This window comes from Rhinatrema bivittatum, chromosome 8 (genome assembly GCF_901001135.1).
Source record: "Rhinatrema bivittatum chromosome 8, aRhiBiv1.1, whole genome shotgun sequence".
In the NCBI taxonomy this organism is placed as follows: Eukaryota; Metazoa; Chordata; class Amphibia; order Gymnophiona; family Rhinatrematidae; genus Rhinatrema; species Rhinatrema bivittatum.
This window is the reverse complement of record NC_042622.1, coordinates 264,912,649-264,927,930: the sequence shown is the minus strand read 5'-3', so window position 1 is coordinate 264,927,930 and position 15,282 is coordinate 264,912,649. Positions and strand designations below refer to the sequence as shown.

Genomic DNA, 15,282 nt, shown 5'->3' with positions numbered 1-15,282 from the left:
GGTGATAGACATTGTCAGAGTTCTCTCAAGTCACTTATCAATCTTATATTGCACAACTCTCGTTTCATGGAAATGGCAATCATACTGTTTTACCCATGGTTCTCTTTGAATTAGTATGAAGAGAAAAACAAATAAGATGGATTTATAGATAGAGAGAGGCATTAATGGCTAGATGTATGTTCCAGTTAAATCAAGCCTAAATACCAGATAGGCTAGCCAGATGCTAGACAGACAGATGAATGGAAAGATATGGAATATATAAAATATTGGCATCCTGGCACATAAAGATTTGAATGATCCCACTGATTCACTCCCCGTCTCCCTATTGTAGCCGCTCTGATGAGAGTATTTTTGGGAGAAGAGGGGGACTCGAATTGTTGTCGGTGATTCATCAGACAGGGGCATTAGAACACAGCAACAGTTCCATTTCGTGTGGTAGGAAAGCCCTCTGTACAGGCTTTGTGAACAAAACTGATCTCGTCATTGGCCGGATCAGGCTTGTTCTATTGTTTGTGAACATGCACCGAGACTGGCTAGGTGGAAGGATTATACCAAAGGGTTGAAAGAGCAAGCAGAATGCAGCTGATGGCATAGGCAGAGTCTCTCTGCACGCTGGCTAAGAGACAAGGAGACTCAGAAAGAAATCCAGCACACCCTCACACTGGCTAGGTTAATGTCACTACAGCCAGCAAAGCTAATCATTCACTCCAACACAAACAGTACAATCCTGAAGTCAGGATTTACCAAGCAGGTCCCGCCCCTTCTGTCTACTGAAAAAAAAAAAAGCCTGCAAAACTCGGCCCCAAATGGGGATATTACTTTTCAAGGGACATACAAAATTTCTTACCCCAGTCTGATAGTATATTATTGAACTATGTAACCGTATAATAATGGCACCCTATGGATAATTTAGAAACCACATATTTGTGCCTAACTGTAAACCGTAGTGATGGTGCTCTACTATACGACAGTATAGAAAAGTTTTAAATAAATAAATAAATAATATTACAGCTCCATCTTCTGCATTGAGATACAATCACCTTACTACATGATGTCACAGCACCCCGAGTTATCCTACAGAGACATTATCACCTTACCATATACTACAGCACCCCAATACCTCCCACCATGACACCCAACAAGCTTACTCAGAGCCATGAGACACACCTGCAATGCCTGCACCATATTAAACCAGTGAGACATCTCCATTACCTGTGTGACATCACAGGGGTGATGTCACACATACAAATACTAAACATACAAATACTAAACATACAAATACTAAACATACAAATACTAAACATTTATATAGCACTACAAGCTGTACACAGTGCTCTACAGATACACATAAGTACCAAGGAAAGACAGTCCCTGCTCTATAGAGCTTACAATCTCGTCAAGACAGACAGATCAGACAAATAAGTGCTTGGGGGTGAGCCAGGTATATGCATTGCAGCCCTGACCCATCCAACTTTTTTTCGGAGGCCATCCTGGAAGTTCTCACTGCCTGCACGACTCCACAACTGTCTGCGTGCTCGAGCTGGTCTTTGTGAGACAAGCAGATTAGTGTGAGATCTCGCGTACTGCTCTGCATGGCTCGCGAGACCAGTGCTGCGCACTGTTGGCTGGAAGCCAGCACTTTGGCAGGAGAACCTGCATGGGGGAAGTTACTGGGGGTGGGGGCTCAAAGGCTGGAGACTGGCTGGAAAGGATGAGGGGAACCTGTCTGCGGCTAGAGACTGGTTGGGGACATGGGGGTCTGAGGCTGGAGACTGGCTGGGGGGGGGGGTCAAGGCGGGCTGGGAGTGGTTGAGGCTGATTAGCTGTGGGAAGAGTCCTGGATTGGTGACTGATTGGCTAGTTGGGGGGGGGGGGGGTGGACGCTGGCAAGCAGGATTTGGGAATGGCTGACTAACCATCTACCAATGTTAGCAATGTTCAAAACCACCCGATATAGTTTACCGCATCACGATGTTTCCAACGCTCAAGATGCCTGTTATAGTTTACTGTATTACGTTGTTTCCAATGCTCAATGTGCCTGTTATTGTTTACTGTATTACATTGTTTCCAATGCTCAATGTGCCTGTTATTGTTTACTGTATTACATTGTTTCCAATGCTCAATGTGCCTGTTATTGTTTACTGTATTACATTGTTTCCAATGCTCAATGTGCCTGTTATTGTTTACTGTATTACATTGTTATAACTGTAAACCGGAGTGAAGGACTTCTCCAAACTTTGGTATATAAAAGCACACAAATAAATAAATATTTCCTGTTACTCACTTCCAGGAATAGCAATAGCTTTCTTTAGTCTACAAAGTCCATAATACATTATTAGCCAAGTAGACTAAGGAAAGCTATTGATATGTCTGGGAGTGAGTTACATGAAACAGATCTGCTTTATGGAATCTGCCAGGTTCTTGTGGCCTGGATTGGCCACTGTTGGAAACAGGATGCAGGGCTTGATGGACCCTTGGTCTGACCCAGTATGGCATGTTCTTATGGTCTTATGGGATGAAAGAAGAGGAAGAGAGAGAGAGTTATTCCAATCCCTACTCTAATCTTGCTCCCTTCACATGTATAGCTTCTTTCTCTCCCAGTCCTGAATGCTCTTTTACACTCAGAGCCCCTCCCCTATACTCAACATCTTGCAATCCCAGCTTCGCCATCTGCCCTCCCTCTACTCTTCTTTGCCTTCCCCATGCCCACACCTCTCCCCATCTCTGGTCCCCTGAGGGGGCAGGTGGGGAGAATGAGAGAGAGAGAGAGAGAGACTGGGAGGCCTGGCTTCTTGGGTTTTCCATTTCAGGTTCCATCTACATTATTGTAATTTGTGATCAACTGTTCTGTATTTGCTGAGGGTCTATGTCCTGCCATTGTGTCTGAGCTGAGGTATTCTGCTAGCGAGTAGGGATCTGGAGCAGTCTAGTTCAATGTGTTTTCCCAACGGGTGTATTGGTGTTCTAGGGCCCAGTGTAATATTTTCAGTGCTGCCTTTTCCTAGGTGAATTTGTTGCTTTTGGAGTCCTGAGAGTTAGTGCTGCTGTGATATAGCAGATTTGCTACATATGTGCCAAATGAGGAGTAGGGGGGTGTGACAGGGTTTATGTCCCAAACCTGAGAGGTCAGTTAAAATCCCCGGAACCAAAGATCCAAGAGAAGGGGGGGAAGGAAAACACAGCAACACCAAGCTAGGGACGTCCCCTGGTTCCTTCCCCCGGATGTTACAAAGACAGAGGAACCACAGGTGTGGGAAGTTAAGCGTGGAGCTATAGGGACCAATCCTTGGCTTCAAGGGGAGGGCCAATGTGAGAGTGGAACTTTCTGAGCCAATCAGCTAGTAGAGGAGGAGGAGTTTACAGAGTATAAAAGAGATTCCATAACCCAGCAGTTTCAGTCTTCTGCTGGGGACTGAAGGAGAAGGACCATGCTACTGGCAGCTTGAAAGGACTAGAACTTTGGTGCTCCTGTGAAGATGGAAGACTGGCTGGTATGACTTCCAGGAAGGTGAGCTGATAGATAAAGACTGTTTTACTATCAGGATGTACCTAATTAAAAGGATATTGTTTTGAGAGACTGCTGGTGGGTGGTTGTATCTGAAGAGACAAGTAAAATATCCCAAGAGATAAAGTGGGAGGTGGCAGTTAGGCCCATTGGGCCAGACTTGGAGAGAATATATGCAGATTATGTTTGTTTGCTTGTGAATGGCCTAGAGAGGAAGGAAAGCAAAGGCTAAAAAGACTTAAGATGAACTTTTGAAGCCAGCCTTTTTGCAAAGTGAGTTGCTGGCTCAGTGGGGAGGGCATCTGCCTTCCAACCAGGCTGGGAGAGTTCAAACCCAGCTTGGAGACTTGTAAAGGCAAATTACATAGAACTTCCAATTGAGTTTTTCAAGTGGCCAGGAAAGCTCTTTCAGGGACTGGACCCTGGAAATGATGGAATTGGGAGTTGCAAGGGCCGGTGGAAATGTGACAGGGGGGTTGCAGGATTTTGTATTTCACAATGTGCCTGGTAGTGGAAGTGTATATTTTGGTTGCAAAAAAAATCCTGGTGTCATCTAAGTATGGTGAGATGTACAGAAAAATATCCTGTGCTGTCCCTATTGCTAGAGGGATGTGGGGGGCATCGGTGGATACAGAATACATACTTACAGAACTGGAGGTACAGGATTTATATTGCTTTTGTCTTGCACCTACAATGACATGGATGAATCTCACTCTTCAAATGTACTTTATCTCAGCCTTTCAACTTTACTGCGAGTGCTTTTCTTGCTATTTGGCTTGCATTGTACCGAACAGCTTCTTTCTGAAGCTTGCATGGTGTTAATGCATATAAGCAACACATCGAGGTGAACGTGGATGTTTCTAATCAGGTGAGTGGTGCCCTAAACAATTAAGGCAGTTTCTGTACCTTTAGGCTATATTTTCTTCTCTCTAATGACACCTCTTCGGACTTGATGCTCTTCTCTCGCACTTCTAGTCTTCAATTAAACTCTGCCCGCTAACCCACCTTTAAGCTTTATCCCTGGCTCCAAGAGGCAGAACCACTTTTTTTGGCTGAGGTGAGGGTCCAACCAAGCTCAGCCCCAGCTCCACACACCCCCCCCCCTTTCCCACTGGCAATTTCTCACTTCACATTTCCAGTTAATGCCATTTCTTCTTACATTTTTTTTTTGCATAAATCAGTGTAATTATTCATTCCAGATCAACCAATAAATGCTAGAAAACCTGACACAGAGGTAAAGAAAAGTGGAGAAAGATGGTAGGACAGGCAAAAATAACATTTCCACTTCCTTCTCTGAAAACGAGAATTAAAGCAGTAATTAGTAGGTCTAACAAATGTAAAGTTCTTATCTGCAGACACACCTGCCTTTCTTGCACTGTAGCAGAAACATGAGACACCTCTGTATTACCTGCCCCAACTCAGAGCCATGAGACTTGCCTGCAGTATGACCCAGGGACCTTTATTTTCAATGTTTGTTTTTTATTTTTTCCCCCCCCAGGAAGTGATCTGTGTTTATTATAGTGAACAAAAACTGAAGAAAAACAAATTAAAGACATTGACTGTTTTCCACTAAATGTGTTCCTTATAATAAACACTAAGAGGAAAATAAAATAAAAACTGAAAATGAAGGTCCCTAACTATATCAGAGCTGACACAAACCGTTCAATGTTACCCTATGTTCTTTGTTTCACTGTAAAGCGCTTGTTGCTGATTTTTATCGTTTTAAGTGAACCGATATGTTCCCAATGTTTGTCGGTATATAAAAAAAACTCTAAATAAAATTACCTGCACTGCTTGTGCTATAGCAGAGCCATGAGACACACCTGCCTTACCTGCATATCAGAGCTATGAGATGCATCTGCCTTACTTGTACTCTAGCAGAGCCATCAAATGCACCTGCATGAGCTGTGAGATGCATCTGCATTGCCTGCACTATATCAGAGCTATGAGACAGACTTGCCTTATCTGCACTCTGTCAGAGCCATGAGACACATCTGCTTTACCTGTCCTGTCCAAGCTCCTCTTGTGTACACCTCCAATTCTAAATACAGGGAAATAAGCTCTTGCCATTAAGTAACTCATCTTTCTGTAATCATCCTGTCTCAGAATAAGTCACTAGAGCACGTATATCTACATATTTGTTTATACTTTATATATATTTATCATTTTTATGGTTCTACTGCATGTAACATAGTAATGATGACAGAAAAAGTCAAATGGTGGACCAGTCTGCCCAGCAAGTTTCTTATGGTAGTATTTATTTATTGGAATTTCTATACCAGTATTTGGTAGAACCATCATATCGGTTTACATCAATTCACATTAATCTAGTAACGGCCGTGTCCCATGTTACTGTTAAGAGTAGTAAATGCCGCTCCCTGTAGGTTGCCCTATCAAAATCACGCGGCAATTAAACCCATCACAAAATTACTGCTAGCAATGTTTTTATGGGGTGAGCAGCCTTCCTAATTCAGACAATGCTGCTTGATGTGCTTTGCTTTTGAACCTGGCTGTAGAAGCAGTCCTGTGCTTTTTTTTTTTTTTCTAATATCTGCATATTAGTACTCCCGGATCGTAAAAGTTGGGGCCCAGTATTGGCTGTCTGAATCAGATTTCCCCTTTTTGGCTCCCACTGAAGCTGAGAGCAATGTTGAAGATGCTTCAAAAGCATCAAGCTTAACTGGTTGTAGGTACTAATTCCCATGCCTTCTGTTAAGGATACTAACTGCTGCTCTGTGCAGGTTACCCCCATGCACCTTTCTCTTCATTTCCAGCCTTCATACTTGTCCCATTCCCTTTTGAATTTGTTTACTGTTTTCATCCTCATCCACCACCCTCCCCCATGAAGAAATATTTCCTGATGTTGGTTCCGAGTCATCCCCCTGGAGTTTCATTTTTTTGACCCCTAGTTCTAGCGTTTCCTTTCTAACAGAGAAGGTTTGAAGTTTGTGCATCATTATGTATACAGCATTGTAAAATGGTGATAAGTACTTAAGTATAATAAGATCCTGCCAGATACAGCCACAATGGGAGATAAAGTGACTTACACAAGGAGCATCAATGGGAGAATCAGGATTTGAACCTTGGCTTTCCTTGTTTTCTGCCCGCTGCTTTGACCACTAGGCCAGGGACAGCTAGAAAACCATCTGCATTCCAAGAGTGATATAGCAATCATTGCTGAAAGACAAAGTCCCACGATCACAGGTGAAAACACAGTGCCCCAAGGCTCCCACGGCCTGTAATATAGTCCTAAAATATTATGGCCTTCCGACTGTCAGCATGAAGGGGGGGGGAAAATTGTGAGCAGAGCCCATCGGCAGTCATATCCTCATAACGATTATCCCCTTTCTCGTTGTCAAATTCTTCAAAAGCGCCTGGCAAGTGAGCTCTCAAACCCAGCCAAGCACAAGGAAAGCAGCTGATCTGAATTTGTCAGTTCAATGCGGATCACGAGGGCCGATGAGGGAAACTCAGTGAAGAGGAAAGGAAGCAGGGGATGGGACAGAGGCCGGTGCGAGGCATTAGATGTCTAGGGTGCCAGAAGTGGGCGGGGCGGGTGGTGTCAGCCAGCAGGTTTTAAACTGTAGGATTCGCGCAATGGGATGTATCTGACTAGGTAAGGGACTCTGGCGACGCAGGCACTATGACTCGGGGGAGAATATGAAGGAATATGGTGTCCTCATGACATCACGCACTGGCACTGATGGGGCATTAAGCAAGGTTCGAGCAAGTACCTAAAGAAAGAAGCCAGACCTTGGAAGAGAGCCTGAGGGAATTCTTTGCATTTTCTATCTTGGGATGTGTTGGGGCATCTGAGTGCCTGATCCACTGTCGGGCCGATACAGTACAGTGCGCTCTGTTGGAGCGCACTGTTAACCTGCCCTTGGACACGCGTTTTCCCTTACCCCTTATTCAGTAAGGGGCCAAAAGCACGCATCCAACCCGCGGCACCTAATAGCGCCCTCAACATGCAAATGCATGTTGAGGGCGCTATTAGGTATGCCCGCGCGATTCAGTAAGTAAAATGTGCAGCCAAGCCACATATTTTACTTTCAGAAATTAGCGCCGACCCAAGGTAGGCGCTAATTTCTGCCGGCACCGGGAAAATGCACAGAAAAGCAGTAAAAACTGCTTTTCTGTGCACCCTCCAACTTAATATCATGGCGATATTAAATCTGAGGTCCCGAAGGGTGTGTAAAAAAAAAAAAAAAAAAAAATTTTTAAATGGGCCAGCGGCTCATGGGTTGAAAACCGGACTCAATTTTGCCGGCGTCCGGTTTCCAAACCCATGGCTGTCAGTGGGCTCGAGCCGACACCGGCAAAATTGAGCGTCTGCCGACAGCCACTGCTCCAGGCCAAAAGGAGGCGCTAGGGACGCGCTAGTGTCCCTAGCGCCTCCTTTTGCCCGTTTCTACCGCCAGGCCTCATTTAAATACAGAATCGCGCGCACAGGCGAGTGGCCTGTGCGCGCGCCGGGAGACCGCGGACTTTACTGAATCGGCCCGTGTGAGAGCTGCCAGGAAAGAAGCAGCACTACGGATCCTACAGTGCACTGGGTTGTAAGTTCAAAAACCAGGACTGGTCAAAAATCTCTCTTCAGAACAGACATCACTGACAGCTCCTGCACTTTGAAGGCCATGGTGAAACTCCATGAAAGAAGGAAAACGAAGACTAAAATTATGCAACTCGGGGCTGAATGTGTCACTGTGTATTAAAGGATCACTCCAATGGGGAAAAGTCACTTTGTAGAAATGAGACGTTTTGGTTACTTAGCAGTCAGCTCTGCTCTCTTTATCGGTTACACAGAGCTGAGGATGTTAGGCAGGCAGAAGGTTGCACTTGCTAGACCCCTGGTCTTCTTTCGACCTAACCATGCAACTATGTAATTACTTGATGCTTGCTGAGTCCATGACACAGCTACAGAAAAAACACACCCTGAGCTTTGGATGCCATTTTCTCTGTGCAGTAACAAAAGGAATTTCAACAACTGAAGCAGGGCAGCTCTGAGCAGGAGGTTACAGAGCAGCCACGCACAACCACTTTCCAGAGGTTTTTACCCTTCAAAAGGGTTGGGATTAGGGTTCCACTTTTCCTACACTTTCATGGCTAAAACTCTTCAGCTGGGGAGAACTTAGCCTGCCCTGGCTCCTAGGAAGAAACCTTGAAGAGACAGTGTCTGTCCCTCTCACCTCAGCAGCGGTGCTTTGTGCCGTAGTAGAAAGGTCTTGCCCTTGGATCTGTTCACAAGAGGGGGCAAAGTGTAGGCGCTTGAGGCAATTTCTTTATTTACATTATGATTCAGGGATCTAGGGAAACAAAAAAAATTTTTCAACTCCCAAAGGCATGAGTGTTTTACAAGTTCTGGGCAGCTGAGAGAAGACCGCATCTCATGTGTGAATGAGTCCCACTATCCCCAGTAAAAAAAAAAAATCTTGTTCTCAAACCCTTGCCGTTCACATTTGTAGATATTGACTAACTTAACCATCATTTGAAAGTTCAGCTCTACCGGGTAAATAAACTACAGAGGAAAGGCTCATTGCTTTTAGGGTTTGTAGGAACAAAACTGTATCTGCAGCTTCAATCTCTACAAACAGAGCCAAGATGAAAGGACCTCCAACCCCCTTCTGCACCACCTACAAGCAGACAGACAGATTATGTCACCAGGGCAGCCCTTTGATCACTGGGGACTGACCAGGGCCTGCCACACCCATCACACAGAGGGAGGGTTGCTGGCTGAGCACCCGTTGTAAATTCCTGCATGCGCTGATCCACTCCCAGAAGGAGAAGAAAAACACTTCTGCCTTCACTGCCCATCAGTCAAGTGATCTCAGTGTCTGGATATCACTAGCCCTTCACAGGGAAAGAAGACCATCAAGTAACAGCAGCTGCATTCAGAGACCAAGAAAATGTGGCAGAAAGATACAAGAATCCCCCTCAATTTGTACTGGGTGCCACTGACTTGATTTAAAAATAACTTCCAAGCACACACCGGTCTGTTGCCCGTACACTGTATGCCCTCTCTGGCACAGTGCAGGCATTAAGGAAAGCACTGGTAGTAAATGTGAACGATTTACAATTGGACCCAACATTCCCTGGCTGCAAAGTAAGGTTCACTTCTTGTCATGGCATGTGCAAAACAAACCGAGCTGGAGCAGCCCTGGAAGATTTCTCTTCTGAACCAGCTCAGACATGACGTCAAACACGTGGGCAGTCCCTCCAGCCTGCCCACTGGTGCCCACTTACTGGGCTGTCACTGGTCTTATGCCATCTGTCGTCTGCCCCGTGTTTGTCCCAAACTTTATTAATTGTAACTCTCTCAAAATACAGCGACAGATGTCAACCAGTTACTGTTTTTTTTGTTTGGTTTTTTTTATCCATGTCCTGACAGCAAAGCAGTACGAGTATCTAAACCCTACAGTTGCTGCGTAAAAATTCAAAGTATCACAGCTTTCGGATCTAAAACAATTCAAACATTGCAACAGTATTATCTACAAAAAAAAAAAGGGAGGGGGAGGATTTGGGGGATAACCACAACTCCTTTGAAACAGTCTGGCTCAGATCTCTCATTTCTAATACCAATGCCAAAGAATTTAGGACATCCCATTCCAAAAGTAACCCTGGCTTAACATGGCAACCACACTACTTTTTATTCAAGATGGAGGACATGCCCTTAAAACTACAATCCCCAGCACATTCTGGGGCGAGTTAAAGAAACAGGCAGAGTATGATGCAGAAAATGAAGTTAGTAGCAGTGGGCAATGTCCCGTCTCTCTCTTATTGGCTTGGGGAAAGGTATTTGTTTTTGCTTTCCTTCTCCTCCACATATTGATGTTTTTGTAAGAGTCTATAAGCCTCTGCTCAGGTGTGTCATATGACAGGACTCTGTAAAGTCTCAGTCTGTTATAATGTTTTACAAAAGTTCCCAAAAAAACTCCTATTGCAAAGTAAAGCACAGAGACATCTGTCTTGCTACATATTACTTATTTTTATAGCACTGCTGGACTTACACAACACTGTACAAATGTCAAGTATTCAGGTATGATAATCCCCTGCCCTGAAGGGCTAGAATCAAGGAGGATAACTTTCACATAACTACGCACATATATGGCCTTGCATAGTTTTACTACTGGATTTTATAACCCGTACATAATCACATGCACATTTTTACCCTACAACATGCACATGTATCTATGCTTATGCATGCAATGCCTTGAAACCACATATACTTTTCCTATTTTAAAAATATATGCACATACATTTTAAGCGCAAAAATAAAGAACTTAACTCATGTAAAGCCCAAATATATGCAAGATGTCAACCAATTTGAACTCATTTCCACGTACATGAAGTTAACCAGCTTACCAATTAGCCCACCAGTTCACCCAGTCCTTCTCCAGGTCACTGAGACCTGCCTGACCTCCCGCCCAGTCGTTACTACACAACAATCACGTTTAATATCACACCAAATGATTTAGCAGTGTAAAAATACGCGAGTAAACTGGCAAATGTCCTTTTAAAACAGCAACTTGCATGCACAAGTGTTGGCCCTGCTGCAGAATACCCCTAGACCGATCCTTTTTTTACTCAAATATCCGTGTGCATGAAGGTGGAAATACGGGCGTATACAGAATATGCAGGTGAAGGCTACTTAGGCCTGTATATGTACATTTCTACCCGCACAAGCTTTTGCAAATTCACCCATAAGTTAGTACCTGAGGTAACGTACATAAAGTGACGCCCAAAATCGCAAAGAGTGGGGAACCTACCCATCGGGGAGGTTACACAACATCTGTAATGAACATTAAATGAGCCAGATCTGCATGCACGGTCTCCAATGAAGGCAGATCTAACGTGAGCATATTCACTGGGGATATCCATTCAGGTGGGGTCCTTAAGAACTGGAGGTTCTCCGCCCCCTGCTCTCGTGACTTACAGCACTAACCACCACTGCTTCTCCGTCATTAACCTGGAGCTGCAGTCAGCCTTACCAAACCCCCAATTATCTGCACTAAAATGGGCCGGCGAGGCAGCAGGCTGAGCACTGTCCAGCAGTAAGGACCGGCACCTGCATGTGCTTTTCAGAGACTCCTTTCAGGGTTTCGGGGGAAAGTGTGCGTGCTACGTTAGTCCACTTGAACCCAACTACTTTATCCAAGATACGCGAAGTCACTAAAGAAACAAAACACACCGGCAACTAAACTTTTCATTTCCAAGGAAAGGGAGAAGAATGGCCATGCACGTATGCAAGACGTAAAAAGGGGTTGAATTAGCACAAGGGCTGAGGAGGAAACAACGTAACTGTCCCCTTTGATAGAGGCTTTCTTCCTTCTCTGTACTAACACACACACAGACTGCTGGATGACCCCATTAGAAAGAAGTGAAAGCTTTTGGTATTTTTCTTTTTTCCAGACCCACAATATGAACACTGGGTGTGACCGGCCAGCAGTAAAGGGCGTCTGCTGTACCTTAGAGAGTCTCATCTTTAACTGGAGAGGGGGAAGCAGGTCGAGGGGGAGGGGGGGCGCCCCAGTTCTCCAGCATGAAATAAGGTGCATGCATTGTATGCAAACAGGTCTCGTACATATGCATTCTCTACATCCTGAAACCCTGATTGGTTTGCGGCCCTGAAGAACTGGATTTGGGGAAACCCTGCCCCACAGGAATCACTTTACAACAGACTGAAAACAAGCAGGGATCCGCTCAGGGGAATGGTGGAGATTTCACACCTTCAAAGGGAGGGTGTTAAACACACAAGAGCTGAAACTATAGCACATTTTGCTAACAGAGGTAGTTTTGTCACTAGCACTACCCAACAACAAAAGAAAAGTATGCCTATTGAGTAGATATGATCGCCTACTTAGTCTCTGGAGGCAAAATGCTGATCCAGGGACAAGCTGACTGTCATATCAGGAATTTTTATTTCCACTGTGCAGCCGCATTGGCTCCAGATGCAGTTTGTTTCACCTTCCCTCCCTGGACTTCCAGGTAGAAAAAGGAGTTAAGGCAATTAGACAGTTGGGCTGACAGACCAGTGGCTTGAGGTGACTGATGTTGGGCTTCGCATGACTTATGCGGTCTTAATCAGCAGCATTGGGTGTTCTTATTGTCCGCCCAGTACCCAGATCATTTACACTTGTGGTTGCCAACGGGCTCCAGATTTTTAGGACAGGCTGATCCAATCCTGGTTTTATCCCACTGCACGCAGGGACTCGTGGACTCGCTTTTCTAAGGGGGGTGCCTGAGCAAAGTCAGAACTACAAGTCCTTGCATTCAATGAGGTAAAACCATGACTGGATCGACCCTATCCTGAAAATCTGGAGCCAGCCCCCCCATTTCCAGCCATCACTATTTTCAGAAAAAGGCAATCTCCGCTTTCCTTTCCAAACTCTCTTCTAACTTTGCCACTCCGCTGTCACGGTTTCTGCGCAGGGGAGGCACAGCAAATAGGATACAGGGGGCCCGCAGAAAGCCGTGGTCTTCCATACCACGCGTACCAGGCTCTCAAATTCTGCTAAAGAGCATGCGGTTATTTCCAAGCACTGCATCCACCAGGGAAAAGGCCTCCAGGAGTCGCAGGCAAGCGACTGCCTCTGCCTGATGGAGCTCAGGCTCCTCTCCCTCTGCAGCCCTCCTTACTGGGCGCAGGCAAGGCAGGCACTAAGAGGCTTGGGCACCGTTTTCAGGACAGAAAGCCACATTCAGAAAGCATCTATTACCTATAACCGTCTTTATTAAAAAAGCATTCAGTATTAAGTAACCGGAGGGGGCAAACCTAATCTTCCTGCTGTAATACAAGGACAGTTTCGGTCCCCTACCTGCAGCCACTCCCCACTCCCCTCCTTCTGTTTCCAGGTGGCAAAACGTGCGGGAGGGAGAGAGGGGGGGGCGCTGCTGCCCCTCGGAGCCCAAAATCAACCGCGGCCCCCGAGCCAAAACCTGCGCTTGAAGCCCTGGCAAAGAGCTTGGGGGTGCAAGTTTTTAAACTTCTTTTTGCAAGAAGGTGCAGGTGAGGAGCTCGGCTGCCTCCTCTGGGCTCCGAGCAAGAAACCGAAAAACCCCTCCTGGAACTTCCCCGCACCCCCCTGCGCAGTTTCCGCGCCCGCGCCACGCGGTCTCCTCCGCCCTTCGCTGCTTTTTTTTTCTTTTACAAAGATCCGAGTCAGCCCCCGACGGAGGCTTTCGGAAGAGGAGAACGGGCGCAGCCAGCCCTCCCTCCCTCCGCTGCGAGCCACGGAGGTGCCACACCCTTCCCCGGGCTGACTCACACTGGCCAGCAGGGGCGGCAGCCCCCGAGCTCCCCGGGAAAAAAAGAATGGCAAGGGGGTGCGCCCCCCGCCCCCAAGTCAAGTCACCGACGGAAAGGGGGGGGGGAGAAGGCGATCGGGGGCAGCAGCAACGCTTCCCATGCCAAGTCCCCCCCCCCCCCTCCTGTCAGCAGCCCCGGAGGACCTTGAGATCGAGGGGAGTGGGGGCCACGCTCTGATCGCACACTCCGAGAGAGAGCAGGGCCCAGGGGCCGCATCCAGTCTCCCCCCCCCCGGGGAGAGAAGGCGGCAGCACCCAAAAACTCGGGGAAACAAAAAGGCGCTGCAACTTTTGCACGGGCATCTCCGATCTCGATCCTCGGGCACTGCACTTCTGGCCGGCTCACAGTCCGTGCAGCAACCCGAAAATCCCCTCCCCTCCCTCCCTGCGGGCGAGGACTCCCGTCTTTCCCAGCGGCGCCGGGGAGAGGGGGGGGGGCCGGCCCCACCCTAGTGCAGAACTGCAAAAAAAAAAAAAAAGGTGCGCAGCAACTTTTCAGCGGGGAATGCGCGGCCAGCGCCCCCCCAGCAGCCAAGTTCGCCCCCGTCCCCAGCTCAGCGCGCAATCGGCTTCGCTCTGCCTCCCTGGCTCTTCGCGCAAACTTTCCGGGGAACGCAGCCCAGCCCCCGGGACTGCGGCTCTTGCTGGGACGGTCAGTCCTCCCCCTCGCTGAGCCCCGGTCCCGAAAGTCCGCCGGGGAAAAAAGTTTGCAGCCGGCGGGGGCTCCCGAGCAGGCGGCGGACCCTGCCCAGCCCTGAGCCTGGGCGATCGCCCTCTGCCTGCCGCTCCCCTCCCTGCTCGGGACATCCCGAAAACTTCCCCCGATCCCCGCGGGAGGGGGGGGCGGCCGCCGTCCTACCTGCCATGCCCCGGGGTAGGGGGTGTCCTCCTCCTCTCCTGCCGCTCCGCTCGCAGCCCAGCGCAGAGTGCGGGCTGCGCTCCCGGGGCTCGGCTCTTCTAACAGGAAGGGAAGGGAAGGAGCCGCCTGGAGCTGGGTGTGGCCCTCGCAGCCTCGGCTCCGGAGGGGGGGAGCTGCGCCGCCAATCTGCGCCTCCTCGACCTGGCGCGCGCGCCCGACCTCTGCCCAGCCCCTCCAGGTGCCCTCGGGGTCTGAAGGGTCAGACACAGGTCCGGGGCACTCCAGTGCTTTAAATGGCCAGGGCTGTGCACGGCACTGATGGGACTGGCCAGTAAGGCTAGAGCTGAGGCAAGGTGGGTGGGGGGGTCTCAACCCAGTCCTGGGGGGGGGGGGGGGGGGAGAAACTCCTAGCCGGTCCGGTTTGCAGGAGACCCTCACTGAATATGGAGGAGAGAGCGATAGGGGCACCGTCTGCACGGTACAGATCCATCTGGGGGGATTCACTCACTGTGCAGAGCTTGACAATCTGGCTGGCTAGTGTGGCCTGAGGCTTGGATGGAGAACCCCTCCCAGGGCTAAGCAAATAGCTCTGTCTGCTGTGGCTCCTGCACTC

General features: G+C 47.9%; 1 protein-coding gene across 1 annotated transcript in view; it reads right to left on the bottom strand.

Moving 5' to 3' along the window:
* Positions 1-14,786, bottom strand: part of AHNAK (AHNAK nucleoprotein) — a 68,955-nt gene extending 54,169 nt beyond the window's left edge. The window contains 1 exon segment of the mRNA XM_029614890.1: positions 14,670-14,786. The gene's annotated coding sequence lies outside the window, so the exon portion shown is untranslated.
* Positions 14,787-15,282: the final 496 nt, after the last annotated feature.